The 17,263-nt window shown below is 49.4% G+C and overlaps 1 long non-coding RNA gene and 1 other non-coding gene across 2 annotated transcripts in view; both read left to right on the top strand.

The window, feature by feature from the left end:
* The window catches only part of LOC141046598 (uncharacterized), a 33,157-nt gene extending 22,838 nt beyond the window's left edge, over positions 1–10,319 (top strand). The window contains exons 3-4 of the long non-coding RNA XR_012219618.1: positions 7,436–7,506; positions 8,912–10,319. This is a non-coding gene — a long non-coding RNA (uncharacterized lncRNA). The remainder of the gene's footprint in view (positions 1–7,435; positions 7,507–8,911) is intronic.
* Positions 10,320–16,303: 5,984 nt separating this feature from the next.
* TRNAW-CCA (transfer RNA tryptophan (anticodon CCA)) lies at positions 16,304–16,375 on the top strand. Its single transcript has one exon. It is a non-coding gene; the product is annotated as a tRNA-Trp (tRNA).
* Positions 16,376–17,263: the final 888 nt, after the last annotated feature.

Below are 17,263 nucleotides of genomic sequence, written 5' to 3' on the forward strand. Positions count from 1 at the left end.
AAAAACGGAAGTGTGAAACCAGGCTTACCCTGGATGGAGGAAAGGAAGATTTTCTACAAGACCAATATTTGTAATGATACCCGTGGCCTGCTGGTAAGTGATGGAGTCAGCGACTTTGTGCTCCGTCACAACTCTTCTACTTCATATCTCAGAACTCCTCAAAAAATAACTGTGATAAAACACTCCGGGATCGCCTTTGCTGGGGTCAAAGGTCACGTGCGTTCAGCATGAAACTCAGGCGCAGAGCTGGGATTCGGGTATAACTGACACTGGGTCAGGTTTATTAATGGTGAAAGCAATGCAAAAGGAAATAAAACATAAAACAAATCCTTGCCTGTCCGGCACTAACCAAACAAGGTACAACCTAACTACCAACTGGAGGGCTTCTCCCGTCCAGCCAAACCACAGTTGCAGTGGGCACTGCTTCCACTTACGTGTGTCTCTCACACAGACAGGCTCTCTGTGTTCCCAGGCTGAGACCCTCACACAACCACCTGGCATCCTTTTATATCCACCTCCCATTATTCATTAGCAAGCAGGTGCGATACTGACCAGACTAGGCCACATAGGAAAGGAATTTGGGCGAGATATACCCGCCCTCATCCACTATTCCCACATGATTCTCACATATCCCCCCCCCTCTGCTCAGACCACTCCGGTCGAGCAATGACACCCACCAAACAGTGCACTCGGGACAGGGCATCTGCATTTCCCATCTGTACCCCTGGGCGGTGCTCCACCGTAAAAGTGTAGGCCCGCAGGGCAAGGAACCACCGGGTCACCCGGCTATTCCGTTCCATGTTCAAGTGCATCCACTTGAGAGGGGCATGGTCAGTGATCAGCCTGAACTTTCGGCCCACCAGGTAACATTTGAGGGCCTCTAGAGCCCACTTAATGGCGAGGCACTCTTTTTCTACGACTGCATACCTTTGCTCGTGTTTATTCAGCTTCCTGCTGAGATAGAGGACTGGGTGTTCCACTCCGTCCCTCACTTGTGAGAGTACGGCCCCGATACCGGTATCAGAGGCATCTGTTTGTACCACAAACTCGCTGCAGAAGTCCGGAGTCACCAGTACGGGCTGAGAGCAAGTGCCCGTTTTAGGCTATGGAAGGCTTCTTCAGCCGCTAAACTCCATTTAATCATGACGGAGACTTTCCCTTTTGTAAGATCCGTCAGGGGGGTAGCGATGGCTGCAAAATTGGGTATGAACCGGCGATAATAGCCGGCGATCCCCAGGAAGGCTTGTACCTGCTTCTTGTTGACAGGTTGCGGCCAGTCCTGAACTGCCTGAATCTTATCAACCTGGAGTTTAACAACACCCCTCCCAATTACATACCCCAAATACCGGGCTTCTTCTAGCCCGATGTAACATTTCTTGGGGTTCGCGGTTAGACCTGCCTCCCACAGGTCGTCAATCACAGCTTGTACTTTCTGGAGATGAGTCTCCCAGTCCAAGCTGTAAATGACAATGTCGTCCAAATAGGCCAAAGCGTACCGCCTATGTGGCCTCAGGACTCGATCCATCAGTCTCTGGAAGGTCGCCGGTGCTCCGTGCAGTCCAAACGGCATATACACATACTGAAATAGACCTTCTGGGGTAGCAAATGCCGTCTTTTCTCTGGCAGCCTCCGCCAGAGGGATCTGCCAATACCCCTTTGTTAGGTCTAGGGTCGTAATATACCGGGCTTTTCCTAACCGATCTATTAACTCGTCGACCCGGGGCATAGGGTAGGCATCAAATTTTGAGACCGCATTCAGTTTCCTGAAGTCATTGCAGAACCGGATGGTGCCGTCCGGTTTAGGAATTAGCACAATCGGGCTGGACCAAGCACTGTGCGATTCCTCAATGACGCCTAACTCTAACATTGCCTTCACTTCTCGGGAAACGGCTTCACGGCGCGCTTCCGGGATTCGGTAGGGCTTTACGTGAACTGTGACACCAGGTTCCGTTACAATGTCATGTTTCATTAGCGTAGTCTGCCCGGGTTTTTCTGAGAAAAACTTTTGGTTGTGAAGTAGAAACTGCCTGACCTCAGTCTTTTGCCGCTCCGAGAGAGTCTCTGCAACCCGTACCTCCGGTACGGTATGTGAGCAGACGGGACGGGCCAGCTCCGCTGACAAGGCAGACCAATCTTTCCAGGGTTTTATCAGATTTACATGATAAATCTGTTCAGGTTTCCGTTTATCTGCCTGGTATACTTTGTCGTTTACTTCACCAACTCTTTCCTTAATCTCAAAGGGGCCCTGCCACTTTGCCAGGAACTTACTGTCCACCGTGGGGACCAGGATCAACACCCTATCTCCGGGTGCAAACGTACGGATCTTGGCGCCCCTATCATAGATTCTTTTTTGGGCTCCTTGAGCCTGTATCATGTGTTCTTTGACGATAGGCATAACAGCCGCAATACGGTCCTGCATTTGTGTGACGTGATCTATCACTGTTTTAAACGGTGTGACCTGACCCTCCCAGGTTTCTTTTGCAACGTCTAACAGTCCGCGAGGACGTCGGGCGTACAATAACTCGAAAGGCGAGAATCCCGTGGAAGACTGGGGTACTTCCCTGATGGCAAAAAGCAAATACGGAAGTAAATAGTCCCAGTTCTTCCCATCCTTGTCTATCATCTTTCTCAGCATCTGCTTCAGAGTTTTATTGAACCGTTCGACCAACCCGTCTGTTTGAGGGTGATACACGGATGTGCGTAACGGTTCGATTTGTAACAATCGGCAGAGCTCCTTCATTACCCTGGACATAAAGGGGGTCCCCTGGTCGGTGAGTATCTGTTTTGGTATACCGACCCGACTAAACACATGCACCAGTTCCTTGGCAATCGTCTTGGTGGCCGTGTTACGCAAAGGGATGGCCTCCGGGTAACGAGTGGCATAATCCAAGATGACCAGGATATGTTGGTGTCCACGTGCAGACCGTGGAAGGGGCCCAACTAAATCCATCCCAATCCTCTCAAACGGGACTTCAATAATAGGTAGGGGTACCAAAGGGCTACAGAACCGGGGCTTAGGTGCAGAGGCTTGGCAGTCAGGACAAGACTCACAATATACACGAATATCGTGATGCATGCCTGGCCAAACAAAACAGTGTAATATCCTTTCGGTGGTTTTCTGGACTCCCAGGTGACCTCCCATCACATGTCCGTGGGCCAGGTCCAGCACCTGCCGCCGGTAGGGTTTTGGCACGACTAATAGTTGCACCGTATCTTCCCCCTTTTTCTCTATCTGATAGAGTAAATCATTCTCCAGAACCATGTAAGTATATGCCAGCCTAGAGCCAGGTTCTACGGGTACCCCATTTATCACTTTTACATTTGTCCTAGCCTGAGAAAGTGTAGGATCCTTTATTTGCTCGCTTTGGAAGTCATCTTTCTGAACTTCTAAATCCGGCAGACGGGGAGGTGGACGGCTGTTGGCCTCCTCCTCTTCCCCGGTCTCCTCCGTATCACCCGCCATGACTGAAAACGGGAACTGCAGGTCATTTCCCGCAGACTCTTCCCCCGAGTCTTCCGGGGAGACATCTTCCAGGGGTTCGAGACCCCCATGCGCCCTGGGAGAAGAATCATGTACACTATTACCCGAGGGCATCAACTGATTCTCCCACAATTGCCAGAAGTGGGGAAAATCCCGGCCCAGGATAACATCATGCAATAACGCCGGGACGAGTCCCACTTTATGTTGCACAGACCCATAGGAAGTAGTAATGCATATGACCGTGGTGAGGTACGAACAGGTGTCTCCATGCACACACGTTACAGAAAATTTGTCTGATGGTCCAGTCGGGGCTGACACCAGACTGGCCTTCACCAGAGTCACCACACTTCCCGAGTCTAACAATGCCACCACATTTTTGCCATCAACAGTTAAATCACACAAGTGTTTTTCACATCCTTTTGACCGGCATTCACACTCACTACCCGTGCAACCATAGACATGCGGTTTTTAGAGTCTGTGATGTCGCACTGCATGGGTTCAGTAGTGACCGGACAGTTCGCAGCAATATGTCCCATCTCTTGGCAGCGGAAACACCTAACGGGCCCCTTGCTTAGACCATAGTTCGTTACTCTCGGCCTCGCAGTGCGGGCAGTCCCATTTTCCTCCCCCACTGTCTTAGGGATTTTTCCATCTCCCCTACTCCCTGGAACAGTCTTACCGGTTCCACGTGGAGATGATGAAGAACGAGGTGGGGTAACGTCGCCTCGGAGTCCTTCCGCCACGGAGTAACGTTCAACCAGATCCACCAGTTGATCTGCCGTCGTAGGATTTCCATGGCTTACCCACTTCCTCAGGGCTGGCGGTAGAGCTCTCAGGTACTTGTCCATGACAACTCTCTGGATTATCTCTGGCGCTGTCAGCACCTCGGGTTGTAGCCACTTCTTCGTCACGTGGATCAGGTCGAACATCTGTGACCGCGGTGGTTTATCCGGCTGATAAGTCCATTGATGCACTCTCTGTGCACGGACAGCGGTCGTCACTCCCAGCCGGGCCAAGATCTCGGCTTTCAGTTTGTCAAAGTCCTGCGCAGCTTCAGGCTCTAAGTCATAATAAGCCTTTTGGGCCTCACCGGAAAGAAACGGGGCAATCAGGCCGGCCCATCGTGCCTTCGGCCATTTTTCTCGCACCGCCGTCCGTTCAAACATGGTCAGGTATGCCTCGACGTTATCTTCGGTCGTCATCTTCTGCCAGTACCGACTCACGTGAATCACTCTCGACTCGGCTTCCAGGTTAACCTCATGTAGGCTTGCCAGGCGCTGCGCCACCTGCTGGAGAAGCGAACGATCGGTAGCTGTCATGTCCACCAACTCCTTCAGCTGGGCCATCATCACCCGATTAGCTTCTTGCTGGACGGCGGTGGACTGTACCAGCGCTTTCACCATGTCCTCCATGCTCATGCTTGCAACGTGTTGCCCGCGTTCTCCACCACAATGTGATAAAACACTCCGGGATCGCCTTTGCTGGGGTCAAAGGTCACGTGCGTTCAGCATGAAACTCAGGCGCAGAGCTGGGATTCGGGTATAACTGACACTGGGTCAGGTTTATTAATGGTGAAAGCAATGCAAAAGGAAATAAAACATAAAACAAATCCTTGCCTGTCCGGCACTAACTAAACAAAGTACAACCTAACTACCAACTGGCGGGCTTCTCCCGTCCAGCCAAACCACAGTTGCAGTGGACACTGCTTCCACTCACGTGTGTCTCTCACACAGACAGGCTCTCTGTGTTCCCAGGCTGAGACCCTCACACAACCACCTGGCATTCTTTTATATCCACCTCCCATTATTCATTAGCAAGCAGGTGCGATACTGACCAGACTAGGCCACATAGGAAAGGAATCTGGGCGAGATATACCTGCCCTCATCCACTATTCCCACATGATTCTCACATAACTTTCTGATCAGTTTCCTGAAATCTTAATGTTTGTTACACAGCTATTGTCACTTTGACAAGAAATTTTGTTTTACCATTCAATATAATTTTTAAGGCCTGTTTCACACTTCCGTTTTTGACCATCAGTTAAAATCCGCCGTTTTGCAAAAAAAACGGATCCGCCTTTTCTTTGGCGGATCCGTTTTTTTCCCCATTGATTTGCATTACCGGCGGATCTTGACGGATGGCCATACGTTGGATCCGTTTTTTTTGCGGATCCGTCAATTTTTTTTGCGTCCGCCGACATGCCTGGACGAACCATGTAACTTTTTTTTTGCTGCAGGATCCGCATTTTATAGTGCGCATGCCCGGAGTCAGCCGGAAATTTAACCCTGAAATCATTTCTGGCGGACACAAAATTCTCTCCCTCTCCCTCTCCCTCTCCCTCTCTCTCTCCCTCTCTCTCTCTCTTTCCGGTGGCATCCGTTCACATCAGTTAGCAACGGATCCGCTTTCCGCCATTTTGCCGGATTTTAACTGACTCAAAAAAAATGAAGTGTGAAACAGGCCTTAGCAGTATGAGTGTCTTAAGAACACCGACTCTGTTAACAACATAGCAGACAATGCAGCCCACGACCAGACAGGCCCATCTGGCATTTGCCAAATGGCTAGTCCGGCCCAGCCTACAGTGAAATGTTCACTACAAACAGCAAAAATAAAATTAGAACAAAAATGCAAAATATCTAAAAGAAAGAGAAATGATAATAAAATATAACATACAATTGCTCCAAAATTGAAATACCTACTGTTGGCAGATTTCTTTAGACTTTCCCATGATGCTACACAAAGATGCAGTGTGTTTCAGGTGTGCATTAAAATACATCCACAGAAGCTTCCAAACACATGACATCATCATATGGGCGGTCCAGAATTGTTTAAAGGCATAGTAATCTTAAGGTACTGTCACACTAAGCGATATCGCTAGCAATATCGCAATAACTTGTGACGTTATAGCGGTATTGCTAGCGATATCGCTGTGTCTGATACTTACCTCCGACCGCCTCCCCCGCTGGTTATCGCTGATCGCGCGAGAACGTCCAGGACTGTTTCTCGTCGTCAGCTTCCTGCGGCGCTTCCTGTGGAGAGACGAGCGTGGAGCCGGGCGGGAGGACGCAGGATCGCCTGGTGTGACAGGTAAGTAGCGACCCCCGTCCCCAGCGATGTCACTGGTGAGATCTGCCTGTGTGGCAGCTCACTAGCGACCACGATGTACCAGCGATCCTGACCGCGTCATATCGCTGGTCGGGATCGCTGGTACATCGCTAAGTGTGACAGTACCTTTAGTGTATGTAAACTTTCGACAGTAAGTAATAAAATGCCTTAAACATTCTCTCATTATTCTGGCATTTGGCAAATATTAATAATTATGGTAATCCTAATTGACCTAAAACAGGAAAGGTGTATTCTGATATCATGTCATATAGTGAGAAAAACATGCAGATGTGTCTTTTTATATAGTGTATGGAAACTTCTGGTTTCATCTGTACATATAATTGATCTATGAAAGCATCTATATTATTAGTAGTATTTTTATTTTGTCATATATATTGCTATATATATGTATTTTATATATGTGTAACTTTGTTTTGTTTTCAATTTTGGACCAATTGTATGTTTTCTATTTTGTTTTTTATTATTTCTGTTTTTAATATATTTTCTTTTTATTCTAATTTTTATTTTTGCCAATTGTAATTTATTTTCGATATGGTTGTGCTGTTCGTAAATAATATTTTTGACTGAACATATGGCACAGTACAGTATAGTATATGTGAAGCTGCATTATGTGCAGGATGCTACGTCGTTTGTAAATCACTTGGTTATATGTTCTATATGGAGCTATCATACACAAAGGTGAACAAAACCCAGAAGAAGCTGCTCTGTACATTTGTTTTTCAGACTTTTGTGAATATAATAAATACCTTATCACTGCTTATGCTGTCTGCACTATACTCCATTTTGTCGGTTTAGGTATATTGTCACCAGGATTTCTCCTCTTTATAGGTATACCGGCTGTGTCACTATGGATTTTCTACTGGACTGATGATTTTGAAACCGGGACTCTGTATTAGGTGGTGAGTGCTCCCCCATTTCTACCCCATTTCTACCCAATGTTGTAGCATACTTGTTTTTTTTTTGTTTTTGTTTTTGTTTTTTTTTTGCAGTTTTACTTATTTTGTACCAGTTTTAGTGACTTTTTTCACCATAGTAAATCTGGTAATACCAACGTGGCATTTTCATAACCAGACAGGGCAGGGCTGGCAGTAATTGCACAAGTCTCCAGGACACTTCTGGATCTCAGGTCTGAGTTGTCAGTGCCTGGACCTCATTTCGTTGCTGGTTTTGGCCGATCTATCACAGATTTGTTGACCCCCGAAGCCTTTTTTTTTTTTGTCCTCCACCCTTCTCTATTCTGTGCGTCCTGCACAGCTGTGCTGAGCACAAAGAGCTGTCCCCGAGCACACAATAGCCCTCTGTCCCTGCCTTCCAGATGCTGGACAGTACCCGGACTCTGAAGGGACTGAAGGGTCGTGCCAGTCTCCTGCTGGTAGCGCGCTTTGTGGCCAGTGATGAAGAGGGGGCACTTTCTATAGATTATCTTTCCAGATGACCTGTGAAGCCACCATGACCTCTGACCCCTTCACCTCCCACATACACCCAAAAACTCTGTCCGGGCCTATAGAAAGACGATGAGATTCATGACCCGGGAGGGATTGTTCTCCTAATACTGGGAAGACGAAGTGTCAAGAAGTCCCTGGGAACCCGACCACAAAATCCATTGTTGCATTAACACCTTGAGTGCTTGGGAATTTGGATTCCTGATATCGTGACATCGATATGTCCATAACCCCCTACTCTGCACAGCTTTTGTTTAACTACTATTCATGTTGACCTTTGGAGAATAGGCTGCTATAGAAAATGTGGGCTTTGGAGCAATAGAAAAACTGATGCACTTTGCAGAAATCTCGCTTCCGTTTTTTTACGCAGTACAAACAGCAGTAATGCAACTGTTTGGTTACTGAACGGTTAATATTTGGACCTTCAGGCAGAGGCGAGCATTGAGTGCATTACCACGCAGACCGATTCTCGGGCTGGTGATTGTTACCGGCCGACGTGGCGTCAATGACAAGTCGCGAATGTCCTCGCAAAGCCCATCCCTCCACTGCAGCAGCACCCTCTGATGCCACTATGCACACTGCAGCAAATAGAGCTATATATATATATATATATATATATATATATATATATATAAACCTCTATGGGCAACATACTGTATGCATTTTTATACAGGTTCACGCTGGGACATAATACTCCACAGTCCCCTACACAAATGGTATGCTCCTTGGAAAACTAAATTATCTGGGGGTTTTCTGGCTAATTCTAATTTAATATCACCTTGTCATCCATATGCGTCCTCAGCCCTGCCTGCACCTCTTAATGCAGCATTGGCTACACTCATTTTTTTTTTCTATTTTCTAGATCTAAAGCAGGAAACAGGGAGATGGTGAGTTTTGGAGCTCCTGACAGGATGCAGCACATACATCGGTGACCCCTTCTTCTTGGGACCCTCACTTCACCTCTTACTTGTAATGAAGCGTCACCAGTGTACACACAGTATGCAGTGGACTTATTCTCCTGTGGGACATTTCTTAGATAATGCTATAGGATTTACTGACTTTACCATAAGGAGCCGATTATCATCTCATGTAGAGGGTTATCACTTGACAGACTCGGCTCTGCTGCATCAGGCAAGCTCACCTCCACTACATCTGGGACATTAGCACTCCTATGGCTGACATACTCAGCTCTGCACATCTGCTCAGCAGAGCGTCCTGCATCTGGCATACTCGGCTCGTGTATGTCCGACAAACACAATACTGCTACATATGTCAATATCATCCTTGCTACATCTGTCAAGTTTAGCATTGCTACATTAGGTAAACTGAGTACCTCTGCCCTTGACACACTGCCCTTGTATGACAAGATGAGCTCTACTACTTATTGCAGTCAGGTGCTGCCATGTATGCCAGTCTTAGCTTTGCTATGCTTTACAATCTGAGCACTGCTACATCTGTCATCCTCACTTTTGCCACATCTGTAAAATTTAGCTACATTTGGTAAGCTAAATGTTTCTACGTTTGATGTATTCAACTTTCCCCTTTGTTTGTAAAATATAGCAGAGCTCAGATTAACAATCTGAGCTTTGCTTCATATGTCAAGTGTAACTGCTATATTAGTCAAGTTTAGTTCTGCTACATTAGTCAAGTTTAGCTCTGCTACATCAGTCAAATTTAGCTCTGCTACGCCTATTAAATTTAGCTCTTAGTTCTGCTACATCAGTCAAGTTTAGCTCTGCTGCGTCTATCAAATGTAGCTCTGCTACATCAGTCAAGTTTAGCTCTGCTATACTTATCAAGTTTAGCTCTGCTACATCTGTCAAATTTAGCTCTGCTACGCCTATTAAATTTAGCTCTTACCTGTGCTACATCAGTCAAGTTTAGCTCTGCTACATTTTGTAAACTAAATTCTTATTCATTTGATATGTTCACCGCTTTGTCTGTTAATCTGAGCTCTGCTACATCTGTCGGCCTCCGCCAGACCCCTAACTTTATGACTAAGCTCCAGTCCCGCAGCTGTATTATTATATAACCTGTCTGGGGTTGCAGGTGTCGCCATCACCGCACACCCCCCATGCACACTCACACTCCTTACCCCGGCTGCTCTGCGGGTCCCTCTCCTGAGTGTGGTCCTCCAGTGTCCTGCTCATATCCCGGGATGTAGACATGAAATATTTCAGGCTTTGGGAGGGACGGGATGCCTCTTCCTCTCTGAGTTTATAGACTTTGGTTTTAGTGCCAGGAAAATAAAATGAGCTTTGCACGTTGAACTCCTGTGTCTGAAAAATTCATGTAACAGCGTGGGATACAAGTGAGGACAAAAGTGATGAAGGCGGTGACAGCAGGTGAATATTACTTATTCTATTAGGGAATTGCAATGGGAGCAGTTGTCTGATGTAATGTTATTAGCAGAAACACTACACTTACCATACTACCAGGGATCTAATAGCAATTATCTTTCAAGGGCTTTCAAATACCCCACGATGGCCCTGCGAGCAGATGCCGAGACAGCCCACGTGGCTCCTGGGCCACCAATACAAAACCTGTGTTGGGCCTCCATCCGCCATTCTGTTTCTAACTCTTGTTTTATTAGGACCCCATATGCAGCAGTGGGTGGCAAACTGGACAGCTGCTGAAGGCCACCGAGGACAAAAATGGAATGGAAATGCATTCAGCCCAAATGTTAGTTCCAGTAGTCTGCAAAGCCCTGATTTTACACCGAGCCCAACATAGAGAAGACTGCAGCTCTTAAAGGGGTTTTTCCAGTATTTAAAGGAAAATACCCACTATGAAGAAAGTGGTAATGTATAGTCACTTGTTTGATATGCACTCCAGTGGTTTCGTTATGATGTACCATCCATGCGCACGTGACTTCTTCAGCAAATCACTTTCATAGTTGTGATGCTTGCATGTATGGCATGTGACCAATTAGAACACTGATTGGCTGCAGCGCTCTCTGGCTCATGGATGGAAAGTCACGGCTGTAGAAAGTAGGCAGAGACCGCTAGGGATTACCAGAGTTGCTGTACTGGGGTCACAGATGGATTAAATGTGGAAGTATAGGTGATTGCTTTATTTTAAGTTGCTGATAAAACCCTGTATGAAAGTATTATTAAAGCATTATGTGGCGGCTTTACATTTATACCTTCACAGATTACCGGTGGATGAAAATCACTTGGGGTTCGTTCACACAAATATATTTTCAGTCCGTGTGCACAAAGTCCTAACCAATTATAGCCTATGTATTTGCACATGTGGGCGATTTGTCCTCTTGGAATAAGTTTCAGCATTTGCTAATCTGGTCCGTATGTATTTATTATTTACTAGCTGAAGAGCCCGGCGCTGGCCGGGCATAGTAACTAACTGTGGTTAGTTATAACAAATTATCCTCCATCCCATAGTCCCGTGCCCATATACCCATCATACATATCCACCATCCCATAGTCCCGTGCCCTTATTTATTATTTATTTATTATATATATTTAGTGCATGTGCATCTCTTGTACCCGTCTGCTATGTGCACAAACACACAGAGCCCGTCACATCCACAATTTGCAGACCTGAACCACAAAGTTTAGCGCTCGTCTGAACTTACCCTTAGTCATATATGGATCCCATTACCTAATAGCAACTTGTGATCAATTTATGCAGAACGTATATTGTTTCCGAAGAGAATCTTCTGTCCCTGGTTTTCTAATGTTCCAGCAGGACCCGAGGGAATTGGGCTGATTTCAGAGACCATAAACCACGTCACAGGTATGACAGAACCTGAGCCAGTCGCACTGCATCTAGCTGCAGAAAGTCTCAACGGTTGGCTTTTCAAACACCTCTTAACCCTTCTGACTCTTTGACCCAGTGGCAACCTTTCTTCGACTCTAATTGACACACAGGGACCTGGGTGTTTTAAACTCCAAGCTTGCTGCTGGCATTTGCTGTTGATATTTCCATTTTCCCCTGTTGAGGCTTGGAGCTATAGCTGTCCGCTATCTTCCTCTTTGGTGTTGCTGGAGGACATCTGTGTTACATCTCTGAGTCTTCTCAAGATAAGTGTTCCCCTTGTTTGTCTACCCCAGCTGTCTTTAGTGGTAGTGGGGATTAACTATTGCCTATCCCGTTCTTCCCTAAGCAGGGTTTATTGGCAGGGTCAGGCAGGGATTAGGTTCTTGCTTGGTGATAGGTTCAGAACCTATATAGGGACATTTAGGGCTGACAGGGTGACTTTGTATCTGCTTAGATGTCTCCACTCCCCCATTCCCTAGTGTTGGGCTCCCTTCCCCTCCTCCCTTCATGTTGTTCTTGGTCTTTCCTACATTGTGCGTGACATTATCAAAGGCCATGCATATTTAAGAATGGAAAAAAAACTGACACGTGTTTTGTTTTGTTTTTTTGTCTGTTTTTTTTCCTTTTCTCCCTTGGTATGTATCCGGTTGCAGGGCTGACAGAGCAACTATGCTGTCTGTCTCTGGGGGTGAATGATTTCCGATATGAGGTTCAGCAGCCGCGACAGCGGCTGCAGGTCGCTGATGTTGGGGTCTCTGCAGGTAGGCTGGTCCAAACTGAGCCCAAGGTTGCCCTCCCAGACAGGTTTTCCGGAGGAAGGGACAAGTCTTTTGTGTTTAAGAAAGCTTGCAAACTTTATTTTAAACTTTGTCCTCACTCCTCCAGAAATGAAGAGCAACGAGTCGGTATTGTGATCTTTCTACTACAGGGAGATCCGCAGTCCTGGCGCTCTGGCAGTGTATGAAAACCCTGAGTCCTTGTAGGTTGCTATGTTGTTGACTATACGTTTTGATAGACGTCTTCGGGATAGGTGGGTAAGACCATCTTCTCTGGAGCCTCTTTTTCAGGGTATTGCCCCTTTGCCAGGGGAGCAGTCTAGTGGTGAATCCATACGGGAGAGGGTGGAGGAACCCATGCAGTTAGGGGGTGCCTCTGCATCGTACATTTCTCCTTCGTCTCATTGGGGGACCCAGAGACTGTGGGTGTGTGCTACTGCCATCTGGAGGCTGACACTAGGCATACAAAAAACAAGTTAGCTCCTCCTCCGCCGCATACACCCTCGCCCCGATAGCGGGCGGAAACCAGTTTTTTGCTTCGTGTCTTATGGAGGCACACGCAGTCTGGATCTCTCCAGACTATTTTTCTCTAGTTTACCATGAAGATGAGACAGGGGCGACGGATCCTATAGAAAGGGTCCGATCTCCCCAAACCAACAACGGGCGAGCACGCGTTGAGTATCGCCTCCGCGTATCCTTTCCCGCACCGAGGGACATATCTGGGACTTTTCCCCAGACATCTATTTTTTTTCTTTGTTTTTTTGTTTTATGAAGATAAGACAGGGGCAACGCATCCTATTGAAAGGATCCGATTTCCCCAAACCAGCAACGGGCGACCACGTGCGAGTGTCCCTCCACGTTTCCTCTCCCGCAACGTGGGACATTAGGCCAGACTTAGCCCTGTCCACCCCTAGGTATTGAAACCATGGGCTTGCACAGAGGCACAACTAGTCTGTGCGGCCCCCATGACTCCACCAACGCATGACGGCGGTGCTGCAGGGCGGCAGACGGTCCCTCTCCTCACGCCTGCAAGGCGGTCGGAGCTAGGGTGCCTGCACCGTCTTAAACAGAGTACCTCAGGTATGTGCTGGAGCGAGTGGAGGGCCCTGGGCAGCGTTTTCGGAAAGGCATGCTTTCCCCTTCCCCTCCCACCCACCTTTCCCTCCGCTCCTCTAACCTGGTTCGCCTCCCTCCGGGTATTGGCGCGGTCCGAGAGACTGTTGGGAGCTGCAGCCGGATGGCGGTCTGCCGGTGTGCCAGGCGGGCGGATCGGCTCTAATTTAGCCCGTGGCTTCGGCCTTGGCCGCGTGCGGAAGCGCCGCACTGGGCGCATGTCATCTCGGGCGCCGCCCCCCGTCGTCAGCCGGGCATGGGAAGGCGGGCGGCCGGGGTAGCGGTCGGGCGGACCGCTTCTAAATTTAGCCCGCGGCTTTGGCCTGGGCCGTGGGCGGAAGCGCCGCCCTGGGCGCACATCATTTCCGGCGCCGCCCCCCGTCGTCAGCCGGGCATGGGGAGACGGGCGGCCGGGGTAGCGGTCGGGCGGACCACTTCTTACTTTAGCCCGTGGCTTTGGCCTGGGCCGCGGGCGGAAGCGCCGCCTTCGCGTGACGTCATTTCCGGCGCCGCCCCCCATCTCCAGGGCGGGCGCCGGATTAAATTGAGGCCCCGGCGGTAAGGCAGGGTAGGCCGCGATCACAGAGGAATCGCAGCCTACCAGGAGTGAGGCGCGAACTGAAGCACTGGGAGAGACGCGCAGGAGCGGGTAAGTGCGACCCCGTCCCGGAGCCACACTAGGGCACTACACAGTACCCTCCTCCCCCCTCCGCCTACCCCCCCCCCCAAACCTTTAAGGGATTTTTTGTGTGTGGGCCGACGCCAGCAGTATGTCTGGGAAAGGAAAACGCACACGTTCCTTTATCCTGCATGCGTTTCCTGTGGGGTGATGTTCCCACGAGCGCAAACTATTAAGTTATGTGGAGCCTGCGACTCCGAACGCCCCCAGGAGCCCTCCCCTGCGACAGAGCCCAGGGGTCTGGACCCCCCAGAATGGGCGTTATCATTCTCTCGGTCCATGGTTTCGCTCACGAAGGCGATTGAGACCCTTCAGGCCCCGGAAAGGGGTAGAGATGACGGCTCGCCTGTTTGGGAGGGGTCATCCACCTCACAAGAGCCTCCGGCCTGCAGGGGCCGCACACTCTCTAGGCAGACGCACAGGAAAAGAGCCCGTACTGCGTCTCCTGGCCCCTCCGGTGCCTCAGCATCCGTGAGTGCGGCATCTCGCTCACCGTCACCATTTTCTGAGAGCGAGCAGAGTTCAGGTGATGACTGGGAAGAGTCCTTGGACCTGGATACCCCGGGGTACCGGGAGACGGTAGACAGTCTTATTGAAGCAGTCAATCAGACTCTGGGTATTGACGATGATGTCTCCCTAACCGCAGGTCATAAGGTATCCTTTAAGAAGACCAGGAGACCACATAGAGTTTTTAGCACTCATCCTGAGTTCGAGGATGTAGTGCAGCGGCATAGGGAACGTCCAGACAAACGTTTTTCAGGACAAAAAACGCTGGAAACGAGATATCCGTTCGCATCGGAACTTTGTAAAAGATGGGCGGAATCTCCGGTAGTGGATCCCCCAGTGTCACGCCTAGCTTCAAGGTCCTTGTTGTCAGTACCTAGCGGTTCTTCCATTAAGGACCCCACGGATCGACTCATAGAAGGTTTAGCTCGCTCGGTGTATGAAGCATCGGGATCAGCGCTCTTTCCTTCTTTTGCGGCAACATGGGTAGCCAAAGCCATGATGTCATGGTCAGATTCTTTAAACAAGGTCCTACAGGATAGAGATTTGCCGACGGAAGTGGCGGAGATAGCAAGTCAGATCGCGATGGCGGGTGACTATTTAATTAAGGCATCCTTGGATGCGGCTAATGGCGCGGCCCCCGGGTGGATGGCAGCGGCCAGTACCTCCACCCCAGCTCGCTATAACCAAGACAAGGAGCGTCAGGTCACGTATAGAACCAACCCGCTTTGTAGGATGCGGGGCCGCCCGCCCAGATTAAGGGGGGCCAGGTCCCAGAAGCCCTCAGCGAAATGACTCGAGGCATCCAGTACCCGAGGACAGCACAGTAGGTGGACGTCTGCGCAGGTTCTGCCGCGTCTGGGTCGCGGTGGCGCGTGACGCATGGGTGGCAGAATTAGTGTGTTCCGGGTACAAAATAGAGTTTGTCAAAGATCCGCCAAGACGATTTTTTTCTTTCCCGGCTTCCCAAAACGGAATCCCGGGCAGGGGCATTGCTAGGGGCCATCGAGGTGTTGCGGCGCAACGGGGTCATTGTCCCTGTACCAGAGTGCGAGAAGACCCAAGGATTTTATTCCAATCTGTTCACAGTCTCCAAGAAGGACGGAACAGTAAGGCCGGTTCTGGGCTTAAAGCTCCTGAACAGGTTCATCAGGGTCAGGCGTTTTCGCATGGAATCTCTCCGGTCGGTCATATCGTCCATGGAGCACAGAGAATATTTGGCCTCGATCGATGTCCAGGATGCCTACCTGCACATCCCTATTTTTCCCCCGCATCAAAGGTTCCTTCGGTTTGCAATCGAGGGCCGGCATTTTCAGTTTGTGGCCCTACCTTTCGGGTTGGCCACGGCCCCCGGGATATTCACGAAAGTGATGGCGGTCGTCATGGCCCTTCTACTTAAACTGACCTTGTGGTGCAATGGTAGCGCATCTGACTCCAGATCAGAAGGTTGCGTGTTCAAATCACGTCGAGGTCAATCAGCTCCTTATGTCTTTGGGATGATTTAGAGAATCCTGCTTTGAGCAGGGGGTTGGACCAGATGGCCCAGGAGGTCCCTTCCAACTCTACGATTCTATGATTCTATGATTCTACATTCTCGGGGCATAGTGGTTTTGCCGTACTTAGACGACCTCTTAGTAAAGGGGCCGTCCTTTCGGGCATGCGAGGAGAATGTGAGCATCACACTGGATACCCTATCACACTGGATACCCTATCTCGCCTAGGATGGTTGATCAACGGGAAGAAATCTTCCCTTACCCCAGCTCAGAGGATTTTATTTCTGGGGATGATTTTCGACACTTCCCGAGGGTTGGTAATTCTCCCTCAGGACAAGGCTCGGGCAGTGAGTCCGAAGTCTTCAACAACCGGGCCCTCACACTATCCGGTTCGGGATGAGGGTTCTAGGAAGGATGGTGGCGGCGAAGGAAGCAATTCCGTTTGCTCAATTTCATCTCCGTCCCCTGCAGCATGCTCTCTTAGCGGCTTGGGACGGAAGTCCGTTCTCCCTCGATCATCAGTGCAGGTTGCCCTCTCAGGTTCGACGGGCGCTTCAATGGTGGACACATGACTCCTCTCTTCGTCAGGGGAAGCCTTTTCCCCCAGATCATTGGTTGGTGATCACGAACGATGCAAGTCTTTTCGGCTGGGGGGCAATCTTCCGGCATCACACGGCCCAGGGGCAATGGTCGCCTCAGGAGGCTCGTCTTCCGATCAACCTGTTGGAGGTTCGAGCGGTGCGGTTGGCGCTGCAGCGTTTTCAGCACTTGCTAGCAGGACGCCCAGTCCGAGTTCAGTTAGACAACGCCACGGCAGTGGCGTACGTGAATCACCAGGGAGGCACGCGCAGCAAGGCAACCATGCGCGA

The sequence above is a fragment of the Dendrobates tinctorius genome, unplaced genomic scaffold (assembly GCF_039654945.1).
Source record: "Dendrobates tinctorius isolate UK_male_01 unplaced genomic scaffold, ASM3965494v1 ptg000120l, whole genome shotgun sequence".
Lineage (NCBI taxonomy): Eukaryota > Metazoa > Chordata > Amphibia > Anura > Dendrobatidae > Dendrobates > Dendrobates tinctorius.